Here is a 24,595-nt window from a genome sequence, read left to right as displayed (position 1 = left end):
CAGCTAGGGATTATGTTCACAAATCTGATTGGCCTTTAGCCATGTCTTTATGCATTTTGTGAAAGTGTGATAAGTGGTGCAGTTATGTGTGTCTGATGGCAGTGTATTCCAGACATGGGAAGCTCTCACAGAGAAAGCAGATTGACTAAAGGTGCTTTTCCTTAAGGGAACTATACAGTCACCTCTCATGGCAGACCTTGTGGATCTGCTGCCATATGTTTGGGTTTTCTGTTTAACAAAAATACTGAGTGGAGGGGGGACCCAGGCCATTTAGGATCTTGAATACAAGACATGCGTCGGTGTATTGCACAAGATTTTCCCAACTCAGGAGCTCATGCTTTCTGAGGATGTAACAGTGATGATGGCTATTGGGCTTCCTATAAAGCACTTTGAGAGCCTGTTTGTAGACAGACTGAATAGGTTTTAATGTTGTACAGCAAGCTTGGGCCCAACTAGTCAAGCAGTATGTTAAGTGGGGGAGTATCATAGATTTGAAGTACAGTTTTGCTACCTCTGTAGTCAAACAATTTCGTATAAATCGGAAATTAGCTAGGTTGAATTTGGTTATCTGAATTATCTTTTTCACATGCTTTTTAAAAGAGGTTGGAATCAAGTATGATGCCAAGGTACTTAAAATCAGATACCACCTGGAGCTTCTCCCCTGACACATAGACATCTGGCTCAGTAGCATCTGTTGCCCTCTTTGTGAAGAACATGCAAACAGTTTTTTTCACATTGAGATGCAAACACAAGTCACTGAGCCACTTTGTAACCTGGACCATTACAGTAGTGAGTTCTTGTGCAGCTTGTTGTTTGCTCTTTGCATGCACATATATCACTATATTATCTGCATATATTTGAACTTCAGACCCGGTACAGACAGAAGGCAGATCATTAATGTACAGGCTGAACAGGAGGGGCCCCAGTATTGACCCTTGGGGCATGCCCACATCATAGCTAAGAGTGGGCGACAGCTCCTTGCTCACTCTGACACACTGAGTTCTGCCTTCAAGGTATGATTTCATCCATCTCAAGGCATCGGGGGAAAAGTTAAACTTGGGCAATTTTGAAATGAGAATCTCATGGTTAACAGTATCAAAAGCCTTCCTTAGGTCCAGAAACACAGCACCAACAACGCCCCCTTTGTCCATCTTGGACTTCACATTTTCCAGAAGAAAGCAGTTGGCCGTTTCTGTGGAGTGTTTCACTATGAATCCAAACTGCATGGAGTGTAATGTGAAGGGGCTGTTGTTGAGGTGGGCAATCAGTTGTTCTGCTACACACTTTTTTGACACCACAGGTAGTATACTAATGGGCCTGTAGTTACTCACGTCAGCAGGGTCGCCCGATTTAAAGATGGCCGTTATTATGGCCGACTTCCATACCCTTGGAAACACCCCGAGACCAATAGATGTGTTGGTGACCTTAGTAATGGGGCCAATGAGTGACTCTTTGTAGTTTTTAAGAAAGGTAGAGTCCAGCCCAAACACATCTTTGGCTTCAGAGTTCTTTAGTGAGCTAATCACCTTGTTCACCTTTGACTCAGAAACCTCCCTTATGATGAAGACAGGTTGAGCGTCATTCACTAGCACTGAGCCCAAGAAACCAGTGGAGGGTTCTGTGTCAGTACCCTGACAGAGTCAATAAAGTAGGAATTGAAGGCTATTGCTATTTCGACTGCATCCCGTGTTAGATTGTTATTCACCATGATTTCTAGTCTTTTTGCAGTGTTACTAAGGTCTTTCCCTGTTAACTTTTTTAGATTCTCCCAGATCAATTTAGAATTTCCCTTTGCTTCACCAATTATGTTTATAGAAAAGTTTGCCTTGGCCTGTCTGATTTCTTTCATTACCTTATTTCTCAACATGGTAAACCTACGTCTGTCATGCTCTAATTTGGATCTTAGGGCTATTTTTAGAGCATAATCTCGTTCTTTCATCAATTTCCAGATATCTCCATTTAGCCAAGGAATAGTGCTCTTTTGGCCAGGTTTGGATTTTCTTTTCTTTAGGAAACCATTTATTGTAGTCTGGATTGTGGATAGAAAAACCTGACTGTCAGCTTCCACGTCTGTATAGGACAAGAGATCATTCCAGTTAATTCCCTTAATTGCGTTTTCAAAATAGTTTAATTCACTCTTAGGTATTCTTAGTTGATCCGGCTTTCTAACAGTAGAGAGGTTAAACCTGCTCTTAGACAGCTTTCTGGCTATAAGTGTCAGATTATGATCAGATAGCCCAGTAACCATATTGAATGATTTAGTCACTCGCTCTGGTTTATTACTGAACACCAAATCAATCTGTGTTTTAGAGCAACAAGTCACCCTGGTTGGCCATTTAACTAGCTGCGTAAGGTCAAAGGTATTAGTGATCCGTTTGAGGGTTTTCCTACAAGACTTGTCTTCATAATTAATATTAAAATCTCCCATTAAGATGACCTCTTTCCCAAAATCACATTACCTAAGCATGTTATTAAACTGATCAAAAAACACACTTTTGGTGGAAGGTGGCCTATACATTTCAATAAGGGTAAAATACATTTGGGGAGACAGTGTAACGTTCAGGCCAATACATTCTAGTTCATTATCACATGACCACTCAATTTGTTTACATCGGATATGTTCTTTAATGTAAATCATCACACCCCCTCCTCTTCCTTCAATCCTGTCTCTCCTGAAAACATTGTAGCCAGGCACAATCAAAACAGCATATGGAGAGTTTTTATGGAGCCATGTCTCTGAGAGGGAGAGGAAGTCAAGGTTGGAGTCTGTGAGTAGATGTTGAATTTGATCACTTTTTGGAATGACACTACGAATGTTCAAGTGCCCCCCTAGTAGTCCCTTGGGTTTAGCTCGTGGGTCCCAGATGACTCGAGAGTGATTGACACATTGAAAAAAGTTAAATTTTCGGTGTTTTCTGATGGCTGGGTTTAGGCCGTTTTGTTTCATTTTGATTAGGGGCAGTTCGGTAGCGCAATTAACAATCCCTCCCGCCTGCACTGGATGCGGGGAACTAATTAAAACAGCTTGCGTACCAGAAGCAGAGTCAGGGATCGCATATATCGACGTGGGTATGTTTGAAGAGTCAAAATCTGTCCTGGAGCCGGGTGAGTCGAGAGAAACCATGGGACCATAGCACTCACCCACTTCCACAGCGGCGACGATCAGTAGTGAAGGAGGGTAGGAGGGTAGTGAACAGGTAGTTTAAAAGTTTCCGATAAATGTTGGACTTGTGTTTGTTACGCCTCAGCGGTTCAGGGGAATAGGGAGCGAGGTAGACTTGGCCATTATTCAGAACATTATGGTATGCTGTGTACTGTCCGCTCCCGTGGAACAGTGAAACAATGTGTTTGGTGTTGATATTCTCCGGTAGTAGACTGATTGTGTCATCCCAGCAAGGACGCACTGAGATTATCAGTAGAGCAGCTACATAACTGACAATCATGGCAAAGTACTGGAGATAAAACACATAGTTGCGCTTTAACGCTTTGCATGAGTTACTTAGCTGGGGTCGGCGTACACCTGATGTTTTCGATAAAATAACAGCATTCGTATGAGAAGCGCCACCTGCCGCACCACCCTGTTTTCCGTCCGCCATTATTCCGTCCGCCATTATTCCGTTGTTTTCCCAGTGGGGGCAATTACTTTGTCACATATTACTCTGTCTGCCTGCCTATCTGTCTGTCTGTTCAACAGTGTTTAGTCATGTTCATCAGCTGAAGTGTAACGTAGGCTACTTACTGTAAATCATTCATTCTTAAACTCTTAAGAGCCTTGCTCTTAGACCAGTCTTCACTCTGCCTCGTTCTATCAAGGCCATGATCACTGCCCAATTACAGTCCATTACCCTCCAATGGCAGATACCCCCAAGATACCCCCAAATAGGTGGATATTTTCAGCTCCGCTGCACAAGTCGTTAGCATTTAACAATATTTTGGCAAGCAGGCTAATGTCTTTTCTCATTGACCGTGCATACCTTGCACAGCAACGTTCCGGGAACACTCCGAGAACTCCCATCACATAGGGAATAGGGTACCACTTGAGATGAAACCTCCATGTTGAATCACCTGTCACGTGTCTATAACATGTCACCACCCGTATAAGCCAACCACTTAATACCTCCACCCCTGAGGTCCGTTTTCCTGATTTCACCCCAGCCTTACCCTGCTGGACTACCGCCACCCTCCCAGCACCCCCACCACCCAACCTCTCCATCCCCTTATAGTGGTGTCTGGGTTGTGGGGATGGGCGCCTAACCAGGAGCAGATGTGGCTCCAGCAGCCGAGCCGCAGAGTACACCGGCCCTCATTAACATCAATGGATTTCCTAATGCGACAGCTACCATATTTCATTTACCGCCACGGACACCCAGACCACAACGGGACCCGCCCAGGGGCCAACTGATACTTCCACTCTCCGCGAGCCAACCGCGATGAGAGACAGAGGGAGAGGGGGGACGGAGTGACATAGAGAGAGAGAGAGTGTGTCTGTGCATGTGTGTTTGTTCATTCAAGGGCGCGCATTTGTGTGTCTTCATTTGATCGTGCGTATGTGTCCGAGTGCGTGTGTTTGTGTGTAATGGATGAGGGAGGGGGCTTGTCGGAAACCGGAGCGGAACGAGATAGGACCCTCTCTCTCGCTAAGAGGAAATCAATTAATTCATACCTTTTATGGCGGTGTGTCTGTGATAAGGTTTACTGCTGCAGAGTCAGCAGCTACTGTATGATGAGAGAGACATGAAAGGGGAGGAACTAGAACAAGGGAGGAGAGAGAGTGTGAAAACAAAGAGAGGGGAATTCAATGGGCAGACAGAAAGAGATGGGGGGTAGAGCAAGAAAGAGAGAGATAGAGAGAGAGATGAAAAAGAGCGAGACAGAAAGAGAGATGGAGGGTAGCGAAGAAGGAGAGAGAGCAAAAGAGAGTGAGGTGGATATAAATAAAGGCCAAATAAAGCCCCTTTGAATTGAATTGAGAGAGATGACAAAAAGAGGGGAACAGAGGAGAGGGGTTGAGAGAGGAAAGAAGAGAGGGAAAAGGAGGAGTGCGAGAGAGAGAGATGATTTATGGTCCTCAATCTTATTGTTCCTGTACATGTGAGCATGTGCAGCTGGGGGAAAGGGAAATGGGCTACAGATGGACTGTGTCAAACAAGGGGCCTGAACTTCAATAGATACATTTAGCTAAATGACCCCTCCCCCTCAAAATACCATTCCCTCTTTCTCACCCATTTTCCTACTTCTGCCCTCCCACACCCCCTCCACACACACACACACACACACACACACACACACACACACACACACACACACACACACACACACACACACACACACACACACACACACACACACACACACACACACACACACACACACACCTAATTGCCCCGGGGACTCCCCTGTTTTCTCTCTTGGAGGTATAAGTAGTAGAACATTAATTTCATTTTACTTACTTTTTTATTCGTCTTTTACAGGCACAGCAGGTATCGGGACCAGAAAGGACAAGGGCTGTGTTCCAAATGACACCCAAAGGGCTCTGGTCAAAAGTACGCTACTACAGTATATAGGGAATAGGGCGCCATTTGGGATGCAACCAATAGCCTAAGCGGCAGCCTCTTTGAACTGTGGCAGGCTCGTTTAAAAAGGCACAAACACACATGTTAGCAATGTCCAGCCCTAACGACATGGCTACATTATAGAGCCCCAGACATACATGCATCACAGCTGTTCACACTCGCCTCCATAGGGATGGAGGGAGGGAGGGGTGGAGGAAGGTACGGAGAGGGAAGATAATGAAGGGGAGGATGGGAAAGTCTAGAAAGAGCTGGTACCTCCTTTTTGCATCCCTGGAGGTTTGTTCTATCTTGGGATTGAAGAATGACGGATTCCTTTGAGAATCCCCCCCCAATCCCGCCATCATTTCCTCCATCCCTCGCTCCTAAAAAAGTAATTCCCTCCGGGGAGCTGAGACATTAATTCCAGGTGCTTTCCCGTGCCGGGTGCCTGTAGCAAGGCGATGAGAGGGCCCCTCTGGATTTGTCAGTTGTGGTTGAAGCTGTCTCCAGGCCACTGAGCCCCTCAAAGCCTACCCAGGTCTCTGTAGCCCAACCACTCTAAGGCCAGGGAAAAGGGGAAAAGGGGGTAGTGTTAGTTTTGAGTGTCCTTTGTCTGGAGAAACAGTGTGATGTTAACCAGAAGGCCTGTCTGAAGTCCGAATGTTGCAAGTGTCTTCGTTGTGATCGTCAAGCTCAGTGTCATCGTCATTATCTTTCAACATCGAAGTTATTGGGATCATTCGTCATCATTGTCATTACCATCACCACCACTTCATTACCATTACCATCACCACCACTTCATCACCATCACAATCCCCACCATAATCATCACCACCATCACTACCATCACCTTAACCATCATCACCATCATCATCATAACCACTAATTACCATTACTCTTATTAGCCTAGTTAGTTAGATATAACAAATCTGGTTCCCAGAGAATCCAGTCAGGTGGACAAAGTGAAATAGCCTCCGTAAAATCATGTTCACCACCATCATCATAACCATAACCACCACCATCATCCCCACCACCACCACCATAACCGCTCATTACCATTACTCTTATCAACCTTGGTAGTTCGATACATCTTCTAGTCACGAGTGAGCGAAATACTCCCCATAAAATCTCCATTCGACCGGGTCCGAGTGGAGGTCCTGGCAAGTACAGCAGGAGGTCATCGCCACAACACAACACTGTAAAACACAAGGCAAGAGGTCAGAGGTCAGCGGTGTTGACATTCCTCCCATGGCAATCGGATATCAGCATGATTTATCTCAGAGAGAACAGGCTCTGGGAGGCACTCCCCACAGTGCCTCCCAGCTCCCGAAACTTAAACATTTATGTTCACCGTCTCTCTAGGTTGTCTGGGACTTGGGATAAAAGACCAGGGATAAGTCCCAAATGGCATCTTATTCCCTATATAGTGCACTATTTAGGGTAACACTATATAGGGAATAACGTGCCATTTGGGACACACTTAAGGTTTTTAGTGTCAGGCATGGATTGATCTCGGAGAGAGAGTGTTTATCTGCATTTCCTCTTTGGGAAAGGAGATAAAAGAAAAGTGTTGATTGATCTCTGCTAGGTTTTTAGTCTTTCCGTGGCGTACAGTGCAAGGGTGTACATTATCGCCCTGTCAAATTCCACACCTCTTGAAAGACTGAAGTAGTGTGTGTGTGTGTATTGAGGATGTTCTGGTGAGCTTCTGCTGCTGTTAGGCCTAGCAGTTTGCATTTTACACACCGGTGGAGGTTATTGATATACTCTACTTCCAGGAACGGACAGTTGTGTGGTTGTGAGGTTTCGAGACCCTCAGATGAAAAAGTGCCCTTCAAAATACAGCTATTTATTGAATTCAAATTTAAAAGTGTATCGTCCATCAAATTTGACATACGACCGTACATTTTTACCGTTATTTTACCAGGTAAATTGACTGAGAACACATTCTCATTTACAGCAATGACCTGGGGAATGCGACCTCTTTGGCATGTGCTGAGCATCCCAATCTGATAGTCAACCATAGTCTTTCGCTGAGCTTTCACCCACATGGGAAAAACTCTAACTGGAGATATGCAAGTAACTTTTTAGGGAATCTCACATTGATGTTGTCACATGTGCTCCCTCTCTGGCCTCTAGGTCACCAGCCTGTTCATTATGGAGCACAACTGTCCCATTCGATACGCGCACCTGCACGTCATCACTCCCCTTGGACTCCATCACTTCCCTGATTACCTTCCCTATATATGTCACTCCCTTCGGTTCCTTCCCCAGCCGTCGTTGTTTCTGTTTCTGTGTTATGTCTGTGCGTTGTTCCTGTTTCTTATCTTGTATCATGTTGTTTATTTATTAACACTCACTCCCTGAACTTGCTTCCCGACTCTCAGCGACCTCGTTACAGATGTCATGTATGACTATTGAGAAAGTCAGACACTGTTAGATGTCTGCTCTTTAGGACAGACATTCTTAAGTCATGATTTGAGAAAGTGTCGAGTGACCAGAAACACAGCCATATTTCCCTAAGGCTAGTCATTCCGCTGTGGTCACAGCTTATCTCAACCACTCAAATCAGCCGGCCCATAATTCCTTAGGGTTGGCTCAATCACATCTAATTACATTTTTTTTTGTCTTCAGTTGGACCTATGTGAAGATAACCCCTGCCGCTTAGTCAAATCAAATTGTATTTGTCACATGCGCCTCGAATACAACAGGTCTATAGACCTTACAGTGAAATACTTATTTACAAGCCCTTAACCAACGATGCAGTTTTAAGAAAATACCCCCCTCCAAAAGTCCAGTCTCTGGTGTGTTTGTGTCAATGAACAAACAAATTGTAGAAACAGATGGTTACCAGCAGGGCGGGCTTGATGGTCAGGGTTCAGTCGTCAGGGCAACAGTTTGTTTTCTTCCAGGATGTGGGTGGGGGTGAGTGTGTGTGTGTGTGTGTTTATTGCTCTAATTTCTCTGAGGAGCTCTGGAGAGATCTCAGGGCTTCCTTTGAAGCTATAAGTAAATGAGGTCCGGCGTGTGCCATGCTGTTAACCAATTTACACACACAAACACACACACACACACACACAGTATTGTACAGCTAACCTTACGGGGACAGACAATTCAGTCCCATTCAAAATCCTATTTTTCCTAACCCCTAACCCTAAACCGAACCCTAAAACCTAACCTTAACTCTAACCCTAAACCTAATTCTAACCCTAACACTAATTCTAACCTTAACCCTAAACCCCCTAGAAATAGCATTTGACCTCGTTGGCACAAACAAAATGTCACATTCTTGTTTGTTTACTATTCTTCTGGAGATTGCTGGTCCCCGCAACGATAGTTAAACACACACACACACACACACACACACACACACACACACACACACACACACACACACACACACACACACACACACACACACACACACACACACACACACACACACACACACACACACACACACACACACACACACACACACACACACACACACACACACACACACACCATAATCCACCAATCTCTCCAAATCCCTCCTCTTTGCCGCTATCTCTAAAAGCACTACCAGACAGCAGGATGAACTGACCTGAGGGACCACTGGACTGTAGGCTTTTATCAATGAAGATTCCACACTGGCCCTGGAAAAAGAGAGTGACGGCATAGGAGTGTGTGTGTGTGTGCGTGTGTGTGCTTGCATCCGTGTGCGTCTCCATGCTTGATGGAGAAACCTGGGGGGATGGGATACAGACGGTATATCCCGCCCATGCCCTCAGGTTGACTCCGCTCCACACTGCACCTGGAGTCAAGTTCAGGCCCTGTGGCTGAGAAAGGAGATCAAGACTGTAAAACACTAACAGACAGAAACAGATCTCTATACTTTAGGCAGAAGACAAGCCATAAGCCTTAAACTGAGTTCACACAAACAAATGAGTAAAAAAAAATTGGATTGTCTATATATCCAAACTCAGTTGTGTGCGGGCGTGTGTGTGTGTGTAAACGTGCATGCGTGTGTGCGCGTGTGTGGTTGCATGCGTGCATGCGTAAGTGTGTGCACGTGTGTATGCCAGCAAGTGCTCCAATCATTAGGGCTGCCTGGCTTCGTGTGCTGCTGTGGTCACTACATGCCCCTGAGACACACGGTCAAGGACGTACATCAGACAGAAAAACTATTCCGCCGCCGGAGCGAGAGAGGGAGGGAGGGGGAGGGGAAAGGTGGGCGGTTGAGAGATAAAGAGGCTGGAGAGGGATGGAGAGACAGGGAGAGACTGAAAGAGTGGGCGAGGAGGAAGAGAAGACAGATGGAGATTGAGAGATGGTGAGAGATTGAGACAGAGAGAGAGAAAAATAGATAGAGAAAGAGAAACAGGGAGACAGATAAAGTCCTGAGTTGGAGGAGGGAGACAGAGAGATAGAGACAGACCGAGAGAGCTGGATAGAGTCCTACAGTAAGTGGAGGAGGGCAGGTTTGTCCTAATAAAAGGATTCCTGTCTCTGTGAGTGCCCCAGTCTGTCCCACTTTCTACTGGGTTTTCACTGAGGCCTGGCAGACACCAATTAAACCCGCTCTGAACTTCACAGCCTCCCGAAGACACACACACTAGACAGTATGCTGCTACATTGACTAAGGGGGGATTCCTTGGAACAGATGTAGGCCATCACACACATATACACATGCACACACATAAACAGAGGTCAACAGACAGGGCAGCTGTTGCATGCAGAGGTCTCAAGTGTTGTGTGCTGTGTTTTGTTTTAACAGTAACTTCTTACCTTTACTCAAGAGCAGAGAGACAGAGAGACAGATGTAGACAGCTTTTCAGGCATATTTTCAGACAGCCAGACACACACCACGATTTCTCCCTCCCTCCCTCCCTCCCTCCCTCCCTCCCTCCCTCCCTCCCTCCCTCCCTCCTCCCTCCCTCCCTCCCTCCCTCCCTCCCTCCCACACACTCACTCACAGACAAGTATATCACAGGTGGCCAAGCATATCACATATCACATAACACATTTACCCACATCTACCCTGTCCTGTCCTGTCCTGTCTGTCTGTCAGCCTGTCCATCTGTCTATCTGTCAGCATGTCTGTCTATCTGCCTGTCTGTGAGTCAACGTGGGGAGTCTCTTTGTGAGTGGAACCAGGAAGCCAGAGACAAGCAAGGGCACATCCTGAGCAGTATAAGCTCTAATGGTGTACGCCTAGCTCCTAACTGCTGTTATTATGAAACCATGCACACGTTTCAGTGTGTGTGTGTGTGTGTGTGTGTGTGTGTGTGTGTGTGTGTGTGTGTGTGTGTGTGTGTGTGTGTGTGTGTGTGTGTGTGTGTGTGTGTGTGTGTGTGTGTGTGTGTGTGTGTGTGTGTGTGTGTGTGTGTGTGTGTGTGTGTGTGTGTGTGTGTTTCATGACATGACAGGTTTCTTATGCCCACTGCATAGCTGTGTTATCTTCTTGTAGGTCAGGAAGAAAACTATTTCCCAATATTCAGATTACCAGGCTTATTGCTCCTGTAATGACTGGTGGAATGTCAAATTCCGTTCTTAGTGTTTGAGAACAGCCTACACACACCAACTAGCTCTCACAGTCTCATGTTCTTCAAACGTCAAATTTTGAAATTGTTGCTGAGATCAAATGTCAAAGTGTTTAAGGTTACGTTTAGGCATTAACTCCGAATTGATAAGGTTAGAGTTAAGTTTAGGTATAAACTCCGAAATTTTAAGGTTAGGTATTAACTCTGAATGGTTAAGGTAAGGGTTAAGGTTTGGGATAGGCTTAAGGTTAACAACTTTATATCGCTGGATTCAAACTTGCAACCTTTGGAATCAGAGGCACATGCATGGCCCATCCGCCATGCCCTAGCAAAACCGAAACCTACTTGAAGGTAACAGCGCCCACTGTTGCCCCTAGTGGCTGGTTTCCATGTCATCTCCCGATATCCTCAGACATGGATGGACGTCGAATACTGACTTATATCACGAGTGACCTGGCTGACACACACAGACACACTTGCACAAACGAACTCGCACATGCATGAATGAGCAAACACACGGACGCACGCACACACAAACACACATGCATGTATGAGCTAACACACGGATGCACGCACACACAAACACACATGCATGAATGAGCAAACACACGGACGCACGCACACACAAACACACATGCATGAATGAGCAAACACACATGCACTGCACGCACACACTCCCCACAATCTGCCTCCAAAATGATGTGACTTTACCTCTCCTTCCTCTTTTTCTCAGTGACCTCCTTCTTCCTTTGTACCCCTTTCTTTCTCCCTATCATTCGCTCCCCCTTTCTATCTCTTTCTGCTCTCTCCCAGCTCTCTCTCTAATCTTAACCTCCCCTCTCCCCCCTTTTCTCTCATTCTCTTTCATTTCATTCATTTTCAATGCCGCTTTTCTCTAGCCCTTCTCTCTCTATTCTCTCCAGCTCTCCCACCTCTCTCTCTCTCTCTTGTTTGATCCCTGACTCAACTTTCACATTCCTAGAGCATTCCATGAGGATTAGCCTCTAGGATTCTCAGGGGTCCCTATACAGGATTAGCCTCGAGCATTCTCGGGGGTCCCTCCCACTTAAGTAGTTGGAAGGGAGAAGGCTAGCTACCTTCATGCCTCACCCTCCATCTCACACAGATACGTTATGCTAGATTAATGTTTATCCCAGAACACTGTCTATCACCAATCACAAACTGACCAGGCTCAACAGGGCAGGTGCAGGACTCACCCCTAATGGTTAAAAGACATCTTGGTCCTGGTATTATCCACCATCTTCAATTGGGAGAGAGAGAGAGAGAGAGAGAGAGAGAGAGAGAGAGAGAGAGAGAGAGAGAGAGAGAGAGAGAGAGAGAGAGAGAGAGAGAGAGAGAGAGAGAGAGAGAGAGAGAGAGAGAGAGAGAGAGAGAGAGAGAGAGAGAGAGAGAGAGAGAGAGAGAGAGAGAGAGAGAGAGAGAGAGAGAGAGAGAGAGAGAGAGAGAGAGAGAGAGAGAGAGAGAGAGGGGACTTGTTGGTAAGGACATTTGAGGGGGTTTTATGGCAGGGGCTTGCTTTCACTGATAGGTAATAGGCTAATTAATGATTTACCATAGACCACCACCCCACCAACCCCCATCAAATTCACTACAGCCAACTGTTTTACCTTCTCTCCAACCTCCTAACAGTGAGGTAAGCATGTGGTGATCCTATGCTTTTTCCTGTTTTTCCTGTTTGCTGCTCTGTGGAGCCTTTTTGTGGAAAGAGAGCGAGATAGAGAGAGAGCGAATGTTACAGGCCAAACCAGTAGCACAGGCAGGGCTACCACATGTGGAAACACTCAGATCACCACCTATGACAAGATCTTGGCAGGGGGAGCAAGACGGAGCGAGGGATGGAGAGAGGGGAGAGAGGAAGGAGAGAGAGGAGAGAGAGAGACCCAACAGTCATAAGTATCTCCTCACCTCAGCCAAAATAAAAGTGAGAGCGGAGCCAAAGACCACTTCAAAATGGGAATGGGTAATGGGGGGGGGGGGGGTGGGGGGGTAGTGAGGGGAGAGCAGGGAGAGAGAGAGAGGGAAGAACGAGAGGGGAGAGAGGAAGGAGAGAGACCCAACAGTCATAAGTATCTCCTTACCTCAGCCAAAATAAAAGTGAGAGCGGAGCCAAAGATGCAATTAAAAAACTCTCTCAGCTGTTTCCCCCTTTTCTCTTGCCAACGTGACTCATTCTCATCCCCCCTTTTCCCTCCTTCTCTCCCTCCTGCCTTCTCCCCCTTTTATCCCTCCTCTGTCATTCTCTTCCCCTCCCATTTCTCTTCACCCTTACAACCGTTCTCTCTCTATTGTGCAGTCTCTATCAACCGTACTGGGATATCTTTTCATCTCCCTCCACCTCTCAACCCTTCTAAACATCCCTCGTTTTCTCCATTTCTGCCTCTTTCTATATTTCTTTCCCTGGACTTCCTCGTCCTTGTTAGCGGATAACTTTCCATCACCCTCCATCTCTCCATCCCTCTAAACCTGATTTCCTCCCTCTGAGTCTATATCTTTATCGCTCTCTCCCAGCTCATGTTGCCTCTCTGTGACTCTCTGTGTACAGTACAGCACTCTGTTCTTCTCACATCAATCTGATTACCTTCTGTCAGATTAAGCTGCTATAGGGGGGCCCCTACACACACACACCAGACACCGTCTCCTTACATTTAAACATCTGTCCTTCCCATTAGACGAAGGTGGAAAACCGATATGGGCTGGAAGTTTCAGTTTCAACATGTGATGGTTAAGTTCCTATAAGTAATTGTTATAGGGATCTCTGTGAAGACTAGGAATAATGGCAAGGCATGCCCTGGCATCTAGGCTTGGGTCATTTGATTGGAATAACGAGTCGGGAAACATTCACTGAGTGTACAAAACATTAAGAACGCCTTCCTAATATTGATTTGCTCTCCCACCTTTTGCCCTCAGAACAGCCTCAGTTCGCCAGGTCATGGACTCTACAAGGTGTCGAAAGCATTCCACAAGGACGGTGGCCCATATTGACTCCAATGTTTTCCACAGTTGTGTCAAATTGGCTACATGTCCTTTGGGTGGTGGACCATTCTTGCATGAAAAACCCAGCAACATTGCAGTTCTTGACACATGGTCAGGACATGTGGATTGCATCCCAAATGGTACTCTATTTCCCCTATTTCCTACACGGTGAACTACTTTTGACCAGGGCCGATAGGGCTGCGGTAAAATTAGTGCACTATGTAGGGAATAGGGTGCCATTCGGGACGCAGGCATGGTGTATGATCGCTTCTCTGCGTTCTCATTATTACTCCTATGTGGGAATCTGCAGATGAAAAAGGATGGGAATATGGATGATGATTATGATGATGATTGATGATGGCGAGGGGGATGAAGAGTGCTAGCAGTCACTAATTGGGGTGGGATGAGTTCGAGTTGGGGAAGGTAGCCTCACCCGCCAGCCCCCCACACATAAGTGACCATTTACAGAAATGTGGGCGTATGACACACATCACAATTTCACAGGTGAGCCATTTGAATGTCATTTTTTTTTCTTCATACATTTTTTTTTGAACCTGTGAGCTTTCATGTGCCTTAATAACAAACTCGTATGTCTATCTGTAAATATGAATAAAATGTGATATCACGAAGCTGTTCAGACACTTTGAAAATACAGAATCTAGCAGTGATTGGTTGAGATAATGAGGGGGGCTGGGACCTTCACGAGAATGAAAGTCCATTCTGTCACTCAAGGCATCTCTGTCAAATGGCACATCCTGCTCTTTGCTACCACGGATATTTGAAAGATCCATTGGATTTACCAATATTTTCTAAATGCAAAGTGTAGCTACAGCTTTCAATACCAGTGTTGTCCTGAATACAGCTGCTGGTATCAACACAGCTCTGTCTTCTGTGGCTAAAGCAGTCTGGACTGGTTGAAGCAGAGTGGGAAAGATTATTTTGAAAGTGTTTCAGTTTGCTGTGAATAATCATAATCCAGACATTGGTAAGAGTCTACACTTAAAATGCCACGATAGCTACATATACATGTGTTATTGTCTCATTTGTACTAAAACGTAGTTTTCATTGGTAGCTATTGTTAGCTATAAAGCTAGCTAGATTGCTCGTTGAGAGACAGTGTACGGTTAAGACAGCTAGCTGAGCTGGCCAATTGCATTCTGCTGTTAATGTCGATTGTTGATGTGCTAAGGCATGCATGACATGATGATCATCTTTTTCATGTTTGCCTGTTTGTCATGTTTAACTAGCTAGCTATTGAAAATAGCCACTGTGGTGCGAATGCTAATCGATTAACAAGCTAATCAAACCCCATGTTATGTTATAGGGACACAGGCTAAGTTAGCTAGGTAGCCACGATGAAATTATAGCTAAACAGCTAGACATTGGATCATAAATGAGGTATTTTTCTGCATGTTCAACTAGCTGAATACCATTTGAATACCATTTATATCTAGCCAGCTGGTAATTATGAAGCTAAATGTTTGCTAAATCTAGCTAGTTATCGTGTGTCTTCATTGCCATTGTTGGGCTGGAAGCAGGTTAAGTGTTACGGGCATTTTAGTACAGCTGTGGTAGTCAACAGGCAATAACAAGCTATAGGACATTAATTCATTAATTGCTTTACCTATTTTCATGGAATTTGGCTTTCAGCATGAACCTGCTCTCCGCCACCAGTACAAAGAGATGAGGGTGAACAAGCAACACTTCCGTTATTTTTTCTTTTCACTTTCAGGTTATTGCTTGGACTTGGGAGTCAGTGAGGTTTTAATGCAAGGTTTTAATGTCTTTTATAAAAAAAACTTTATTTATAGATTTTCAGATATAACAACAAAAACAGTACAACCCCTCATTCTCCCATCCTTCCATCCCCTCCCTCCCTCCCTCCCTCCCTCCCTCCCTCCCTCCCTCCCTCCCTCCCTCCCTCCCTCCAAACCACCCACCCGACAAGGCATCTATAACAGTAAGTTAAATATGAAAGAAAAACAGAAACAAACAGTAATAGAAACAAAAACAATGGAGAAAAAAAGTCAGCACAAATGGCCACTAGAACAGACATGACTGCTTACCAAACTATGCAAGTTACACTAAGTAAAAGACAGGCTCACCAAATATTTTATTAATGGGGACCAGATTAAGTCAAACTTTTGTCGTGACCCATGCACAGTGTACCTAACCTTCTCCAGAGGCAGAGATGAAATCACCTCCTTAATTAACCCGCTGCATAAAGGAGGGCGGCTTTCTAGACTTCCAGTGAAAGAGGACAAGGCGACGAGCTAGCAGCGAGGCAAATGCTTTCTCATTCGCCTGATGCGTGGTAGCATTCTGGTCTAGGGGAAGTACCCCAAAAGTGGCAGTGAACTGGTTGGGGCTAAAGGTTGTATTACACATATGTGAGAATGCATCAAAAATGGGGTCCCAGAAGCCACTCAAAGATTGGTGACCAAAACATGTGTTCCACAGTTGCTGGGCTCTGGTGGCATCTCAAACACTTGAGGTCAACATTTGGGTATATGTTTGCCAATCTGCCATTTGAGTAATGGAGACGGTGCAAAACCTTAAACTGAATAAGCCCATGCCTTATGCAACATGATGATGTGTGGATACGCTCAATACTTTGTTGCCATATATCATCGGGTAGCTCGCGACCTATGTCTTGCTCCCATGTAGATTTTGTATTTGCAAAGGAATGCGGATTAATGTTCTGTATTATGTCATATAATCTGGAGATAGGGTATAGACTCCACAGGGTTAGAGATGTATAAAAGACGATTGTCTGCATATAAGGACACCTTGTGAGTTATGTTGCCCCTTAGTATTCCCTTAATCCTCTCCTCCGCCCGCAGGGCGATAGCAAGAGGCTCAAAAGCCATATCAAATAGGAAAGGGGATAAACAGCAACCCTGCCTGGTTCCCCCTGTGGAGAGGGAAGTAGCTGGAGGTAACATTGTTGGTGTGAACAGAAGCCACTGGGGACGAGTACAAAACTTAATCCAGGAAAGGAATGACGGGCCAAACCCAAATCTCTCTAGTACTGTAAATAGATTTTCCCACTCAACCTGGTCGAAAGCCTTTTACAGCATCAAGAGAGATGACAACCTTTGGCTGTAGAGTTGAGTGGGCAGAATAAATGTAACGATTGTCATCTGGAGAAGAAGAGGAGGACCAAGGTGCAGCGTGGTAAGTGTTCATTATTTTAATAAAACAACAGGACACTGAACAAAACAACAAAAACGACAAACGAACAGTCCTGTAAAGGTGTGAAAAACACAAAACAGAAAATAACCACCCACAAACAAAAGTGGGAAAACAGGCTACCTAAATATGGCTCAATCAGAGACAACGATAGACAGCTGCCTCTGATTGGGAACCACACCAGGCCAAACACACAGAAACAGAAAACCTAGACCTACAACATAGAATACCCACCCACATCACACCCTGACCAAACTAAAAATAGAAACATACAAAGCAATCTACGGTCAGGGCGTGACAATAAAGAACATTCTATAGCGGCCGCATATTATGGAAAGATTGCTTACCTGAGATAAATCCGGTTTGGTCAGAGTTAATTATATTAGGCATCACTGTCTCTAAAAGGCACGAGAGGACCTTAGTGAGAATGTTATAATCGCAGCACGAAAGGCTTATAGGACGGTATGAGCCACAGTCTAGGGGATTCTTGTCTTTTTGAAGCAAAACCGAAATAATCGCCTGTGTAAGTGTCTGTCCTTTCTGACTAGAAAGGATTTCATTGTACATGAGCTGAGGATAGGGGATCATTTAGAGGAGAATGCTTTTATAAAATTCAATAGGGAAGCCATCAGGCCCAGTGGCTTTACTGCTCTGCATGGACTGGATTGCCAGAGTAGCTTCCTCATCACTTATTGAGGCATCCATGTTGGTTAGTTCATCTGAATTGAGACAGGGGATGTCCAGATTGTCTTGAAATGCATGTATATGAGATTTGTCAGGAAGAGCCTCTGACGAGTAAAGAGCAGAATAGGATTGCTTAAATTGATTGTTGATTTCATTGGGATTGTTAGAAGTTAAATCTGCTGCAACACAGATTTCAGGTACGGTGCTGTTAGCAGTGGATTGTCGAAGCTGGTGAGATAACAACTTGCCAGCTTTCTCTCCGTGTTCATTGAATTTTTGCCTTGACTTAAACAGAAGCTGCTCCGTTTGTTTGGTGGAAAGATTGTCAAATTCCGATTGGTGTAGCGGTCTCAATTTGTAGTGTTCAGGAGTCGGAGAAGAAGCATATCTGTTGTCCACATCTATAATGAGTTCAGATAGCTAAGTGTTTGGTGCGCTGTTTGTTGTCATACGCTGTGTATGAAATCATTTGGCCCCTTAGATATGCTTTTAATAACGACTCCCACACAGTAGAATGAGACACATCAGGGGTGCAGTTGATCTGAAAAAAGACATCAATGTGAGTTGATATGTATTTTTTAAATGCACTACAGGATAGTAGTAGTGGGTCAAGTCGCCATGCGCGTTATGACACAGTACTGTCCGGAAAGCAGATATCTAGCTGGACAGGGCTATGGTCTAAGATAATGATGCTGTGATATTGGCTATTGTTACAAAAGGAAGAATTCTATTGTCCAGCAGGAAAAAGTCAATCCTAGAGTATGAGTGGTGAACTGGAGATAAAAAGGAGTATTGTTTAGCAGTGGGATTGCTCCTCCACCATGAATCAGACAAATTATAGGATTCTAGAAAGTAGTTGATTACTGCGCCTGATTTAGAGATGACATTGTTGGGCTTCGGTCTGGATCTGTCTAGACTTAGATGCAATACACAATTGAAATCTCCGCCCAATATCAAATGATGAGAGTTAAGTTGGGGAAGTGTTGCGATGAGGTCAGAGAGAAATTGAGTGTCATCCCAATTAGGACCATAGAGTCGAGACAGAATGACCTGCGTGCTGAACAATTTCTACATATACATATATTGTCCCTGCCCTAACCCATCTGGACAAGAGGAATACCTATGTAAGAATGCTGTTAATCGACTACAGCTCAGCATCCTCGACCCCGCCCTGTGCATCTGGGTCCTGGACTTTCTGAAGGGCCGCCCCCAGGTGGTGAGGGTAGGAAACAACATCTCCACCCCGCTGATCCTCAACACTGGGGCCCCACAAGGGTGCGTTCTCAGCCCTTTCCTGTACTCCCTGTTCACCCATGACTGCGTGGCCATGCACGCCTCCAACTCAATCATTAAGTTTGCAGATGACACTACAGTGGTAGGCTTGATTACCAACAACGACGAGACTGCCTACGGGGAGGAGGTGAGGGCCCCCGGAGTGTGGTGTCAGGAAAATAACCTCACACTCAACGTCAACAAAACAAAGGAGATGATCGTGGACTTCAGGAAACAGCAGAGGGAGCACCTCCTTATCCACATCGACGGGACAGTAGTGGAGAAGGTGGAAGGTTTTAAGTTCCTCGGCATACACATCACGAACAAACTGAAATGGTCCACCCACACAGACAGCGTGGTGAAGAAGGCGCAATAGCGCCTCTTCAACCTCAGGAGGCTGAAGAAATTCGGCTTGTCACCAAAAACACTCACAAACTTTTACAGATGCACAATCGAGAGCATCCTGTCGGGCTGTATCACCGCCTGGTACAGCAACTGCTCCGCCCACAACCGCAAGGCTCTCCAGAGGGTAGTGAGGTCTGCACAACGCATCACCGGGGGAAAACTACCTGCCCTCCAGGACCCCTACATCATTTCTAGGGAGTTCCGTGCTTCTACACCTGCATTGCTTGCTATTTGGGGTTTTAGGCTGGGTTTCTGTACAGCACTTTGAGATATCAGCTGATGTACGAAGGGCTATATAAATACATTTGATTTGATTTGATCACCCGATTTCACAGGAAGGCCAAAAAGATCAAGGACAACAACCACCCGAGCCACTGCCTGTTCACACCGCTACCATCCAGAAGGCGAGGTCAGTACAGGTGCATCAAAGCTGGGACCGAGAGACTGAAAAACAGCTTCTATCTCAAGGCCATCAGATTGTTAAACAGCCATCACTAACATTTAAACAGCCATCATAGCCATCACTAACATTTTTATTTATAATTAATTTGCAAACATGTCTAGAAACTTGTTTTCGCTTTGTCATTATGTGTGTAGATTGGTGCAAACATTTTTTGAATCCTTTTTAGAATAAGGCTGTAACGTAACAAAATGTGGAGAAAGTCAAGGGGTCTGAATACTTTCCAAATGCACTGTATACACGGAGGTAGGAAGGACTGTAGACAGGTAAACCATTAGTAGTCAATGAGGCATTAACAGAGGTTAAGTTAACAGACGAGCAGATCCGCCAATATGTGTGTATCAGCATGTGGCATTGATGGGAGGGGAGGGAGGTTGTTTGTGCTGTAGAAGGACAGACAAACATCCAGAGTTCCACTGGAATGTAGGATGCCTAAACAGTGGTGACAACCTGGGGATGGATGGACCATCTATCATCCATCACAACTCCATACCAAGGGACGACTACATGCACTCGGGCCCTGTCCTGAAACAATCGCTAGCCCCTAACCTTACAGTATATCACACTATTGTCACAATGTGTTATACAGATGTAGGATCACTCTTTTGTCACCGAGAATTTTCCTGCTGCATCTGGAAATTACAAATGAGCCTAGTGAACCTCTGAAAATAAGCAGTTCTCTTTCTCTCAATCCGGGGGCAGTCAAGTCATTGGGGATAACGGCTTGCTAGCAAAAAGGTATTCTCTCTCGTTCACTCGCTCAAATGCTAGGCCTAGGTCCTATTAGTGCAACATTCAAATGAACAAAAATGTATCTGAAATGCAGCCATACACATCAACAACCGTAGTTTTATATAGCTTTAAAGGGGAATTTCACCTTGGCTCTGCCACGTATGTAGTCATTACTACATTTACAACATTACATATTTGTCATAAACATTAATATTATCCAAACCACAAACTAGAACTAGTGCATTTTCATTGAACTGGTAGAATCATAACGTTTTATCTGGTCATAGAGAACCACAAAGTCCAGCATTCATAGTAATTTCAGATACCGTCCCGCTAGGTAGATAGGGCATGCCAACAAATTTGGTTCATGGTGTTGTTAACTTCGAACAACCAACACACAGTAATCTCAGAACTTTTCTAGCATATTTTTTTATTTTTGTTTTTCACTTATGTTTGTCATCATGCACTCGTAAATACGTAAATTGCAATTTGTTTTTGAATGAGTGGCTGTTCATGTGCAAAGGGGTAGCATTTCCATGAGCGTGGTTATCAACTGTATGTAAGTGGGTCAACTTTTTCTTTCCCACTCTTTCTCTTTCCCCACCCCTACCCTTTGTCTACCAAGCCGTCATATCGGTTTAGTCCACTATGGGCTAAACTATGTTATTAACCAATGTATAACCTATCCTGTGTGTGTATATGTACTTCTTTTTTATTTTATTTTTATTTTATTTTAATTTTATCCCATTTTCTCTCCAATTTTCGTGGTATCCAATCGCTAGTAATTACTATCTTGTCTCATCGCTACAACTCCCGTACGGGCTCGGGAGAGACGAAGGTCGAAAGCCATGCGTCCTCCGAAGCACAACCCAACCAAGCCGCACTGCTTCTTAACACAGCGCGCCTCCAACCCGGAAGCCAGCCGCACCAATGTGTCGGAGGAAATACCGTGTACCTGGCCCCCTTGGTTAGCGCGCACTGCGCACGGCCCGCCACAGGAGTCGCTGGAGCGCGATGAGACAAGGATATCCCTACCGGCCAAACCCTCCCTAACCCGGACGACGCTATGCCAATTGTGCGTCGCCCCACGGACCTCCCGGTCGCGGCCGGCTGCGACAGAGCCTGGGCGCGAACCCAGAGACTCTGGTGGCGCAGTTAGCACTGCGATGCAGTGCTCTAGACCACTGCGCCACCCGGGAGGCCCGTGTTTATGTACTTCTGTGTCATTATTTAGTTAGTTAGTAAATAAATAATTAAGCCAATTGGTATATTCCTGATTCATCATTTATGCTAGGGTTCACGCAGATATCCAAGGGTTTGCGACATTCAGAATATGACTGATGAGGTAATAATACATGAATAAGTGACTAATCCATAAGACATGAAAATATCTGAAGAGTTACATTCGGGAAATAGTTACTCTTTAAACAACATTTTCCCGTGGTGCCCCGACTTCCTAGTTAATTACTTTTTATGTCATTAGTTTAACGTAATAATAATTACACATCGAGAATGGATTTGATATAACAGTCTTCACATGAATGAATAGTCACGTTACAACACTAGCTACAGCCATGTCTAACAGGCATGCTTAGGCAAATATTTGTGTAGTAAAACCAGATTATCAGTTTTACAACCGTTTTTTATTTTATTTTTTATTTTACCGTTATTTTACCAGGTAAGTTGACTGAGAACACGTTCTCATTTGCAGCAACGACCTGGGGAATAGTTACAGGGGAGAGGAGGGGGATGAATGAGCCAATTATAAAGTTAAAGTTAAATTGTTGTGTTATTGTTTCTCTTTACTGTTATCTAGTAAATTTAGCTAGCTTGCTGGATAGCCAATAATTGTTATTTACATCTGTTTGGAATCCTATTTTGCATCATGCCTAAATTTCGTGATTTTGAAATGCATCCACGGTCATAATCATAACCATGTCAACCCTCATCAATTATGTTACATAGCTAGCTATTTACAGTTGCTGATGTTACAATGCTTTCAAAACAATGACAAACGGGAGGCCTGCCTTATAGTAACAAGTTAGCAGGTGCCAGGCTAACTAGCTAGCCAACTCCAATCACGTGCTCACGTTTGCTGGTAAACCTAGATTAAGGTGGCTGGTTGTAGCAATATAGCTTGCTGTTAAGTAGCCATATCTATGACAACAAGTCAAGAGGTTTTACAATCAACATACAATTGATCTCCGATTGTAAAACCTCTTCAATTCTTTGTCATAGATATGGCTACCTATAGTTGCTTAGCGAACCTAGCTACTTAGCTAGCTAAGTAAGCAAACAGAACAATTATTTGATTTCCCCCCACTGTAACACAGTATTATGTTAGCCCGCAACACACAAAATCAGTTTCAGTAGCTAAACTAAAGATATCTAGCTAGCTAGGTGGCTTGCAGAAAATATAACTTACTTAGCTTACGACTGTATTTGTATTCTGACCTCTTGGTGCTGGCATCGGCTGTAGCTGAGCTTCTAGCTAGATCCAACAATGTTTTTTCGCATCCTCTTTGCTATACTCTGGTTGAAACATGTATGTTTAAATATCAGTAGTAATAAAGGCTTAGCTCACCAATTAATATACACAAATGAAAATTAATCTATCCCCTCAGCAACCCTTCTTCAAGACTTCTTAGGGCTAGACGTCCCGTCAGCGGGACACCTGTCGACAATTTCCGGTGAAATTGGAGGCAGCGCAATTCAAATAAATAATCAGAGCCCTAACAAGCTTTAGGTCAGTTTACAATAATCTAGTGCCATCGATGGCTGCAATAAGACCCGTGTTATTTGATTGAATTCCAATAGGCTATTCTGTAGGCCACCCGTTAGCCTATCCATTGTCACATAATGTAAGGTGTGAAAATCGATAATAGGCTACTGTTTGTGTTTCCCTGGCTGTGTTAATGAGCTGATTTAGGCAGATGTAGGCCTGCTGTAGAAAGATACTTTCCTCCAGTGTGGATGCTCGCCCACATTTTATAGTTAGACTCTGTATAATTTGTCTATTTAGTTATAGTCTTTGGTGTGAATTGAAGCCCTGTATTGTGTGGCTTTAATATTTCATTTCATAAAGCTGAGATACTTTTCTCTAATGTGTCAATTATCAGGCTATTAAATCAATGAAATTAACTTGTTAGCCTAATGTAGGCTCTGGACCGCCCAGAACTGGACGCAAACTCTTGAGGCACGGTGCCGGAGCGCACTGCTTAGACCAATGTGCTACGGCAGTTGAATGTTAATAAAAAATGTAAAAGCCCGCCCCTAACCTTAACCACTTGGAAATAAGTGGCAGTCCTACAATCTAAGCTGTCCTACAATCTAATCTAAACTAATCTCATTCAAACGATCAAGGAACCTACCAGGTACAACCCAAAATCGGTGACCATGGGCACCCTCTTAGATATCATCCTGACCAACTTGCCCTCGAAATACACCTCTGCTGTCTTCAACCAGGATCTCAGCGATCACTGCCTCATTGCCTGCGTGCGTAATGGGTCCGCGGTCAAACGACCACCCCTCATCACTGTGAAACGCTCCTTAAAACACTTCAGCGAGCAGGCCTTTCTAACCGACCTGGTCCGGGTATCCTGGAAGGATATTGACCTCATCCCATCAGTAGATGATGCCTGGTTGCTCTTCAAAAGTGCTTTCCTCTCCATCTTAAATAAGCATGCCCCATTAAAACATTTTAGAACTAAGAACAGATATAGCCCTTAGTTCCCCCCTGACTTGACTGCCCTTGACCAGCACAAAAACATCCTGTGGCG

At 44.7% G+C, this 24,595-nt stretch overlaps 1 long non-coding RNA gene across 3 annotated transcripts in view; it reads right to left on the bottom strand.

Annotated features, from left to right (window-relative positions):
* The window catches only part of LOC139583172 (uncharacterized), a 49,808-nt gene that overhangs the window by 2,407 nt on the left and 22,806 nt on the right, over nucleotides 1–24,595 (bottom strand). The window contains exons 1-3 of one of the 3 annotated variants that reach the window (XR_011676501.1): nucleotides 9,139–9,366; nucleotides 6,609–6,748; nucleotides 5,829–6,110 (exon numbers count right to left, since the gene is read on the bottom strand). The exons of 1 other annotated variant lie outside the window; for it this stretch is intronic. This is a non-coding gene — a long non-coding RNA (uncharacterized lncRNA). Of the gene's footprint in view, nucleotides 1–5,828; nucleotides 6,749–9,138; nucleotides 9,367–24,595 lie in introns of those variants that run through there. One more of the 3 variants, XR_011676500.1, reaches the window with a different exon arrangement.

This window comes from Salvelinus alpinus, chromosome 8 (assembly GCF_045679555.1).
Source record: "Salvelinus alpinus chromosome 8, SLU_Salpinus.1, whole genome shotgun sequence".
NCBI lineage: Eukaryota > Metazoa > Chordata > Actinopteri > Salmoniformes > Salmonidae > Salvelinus > Salvelinus alpinus.
Note: the sequence above shows the minus strand (reverse complement) of the source record. Positions and strands in the feature narration are given on the sequence as shown.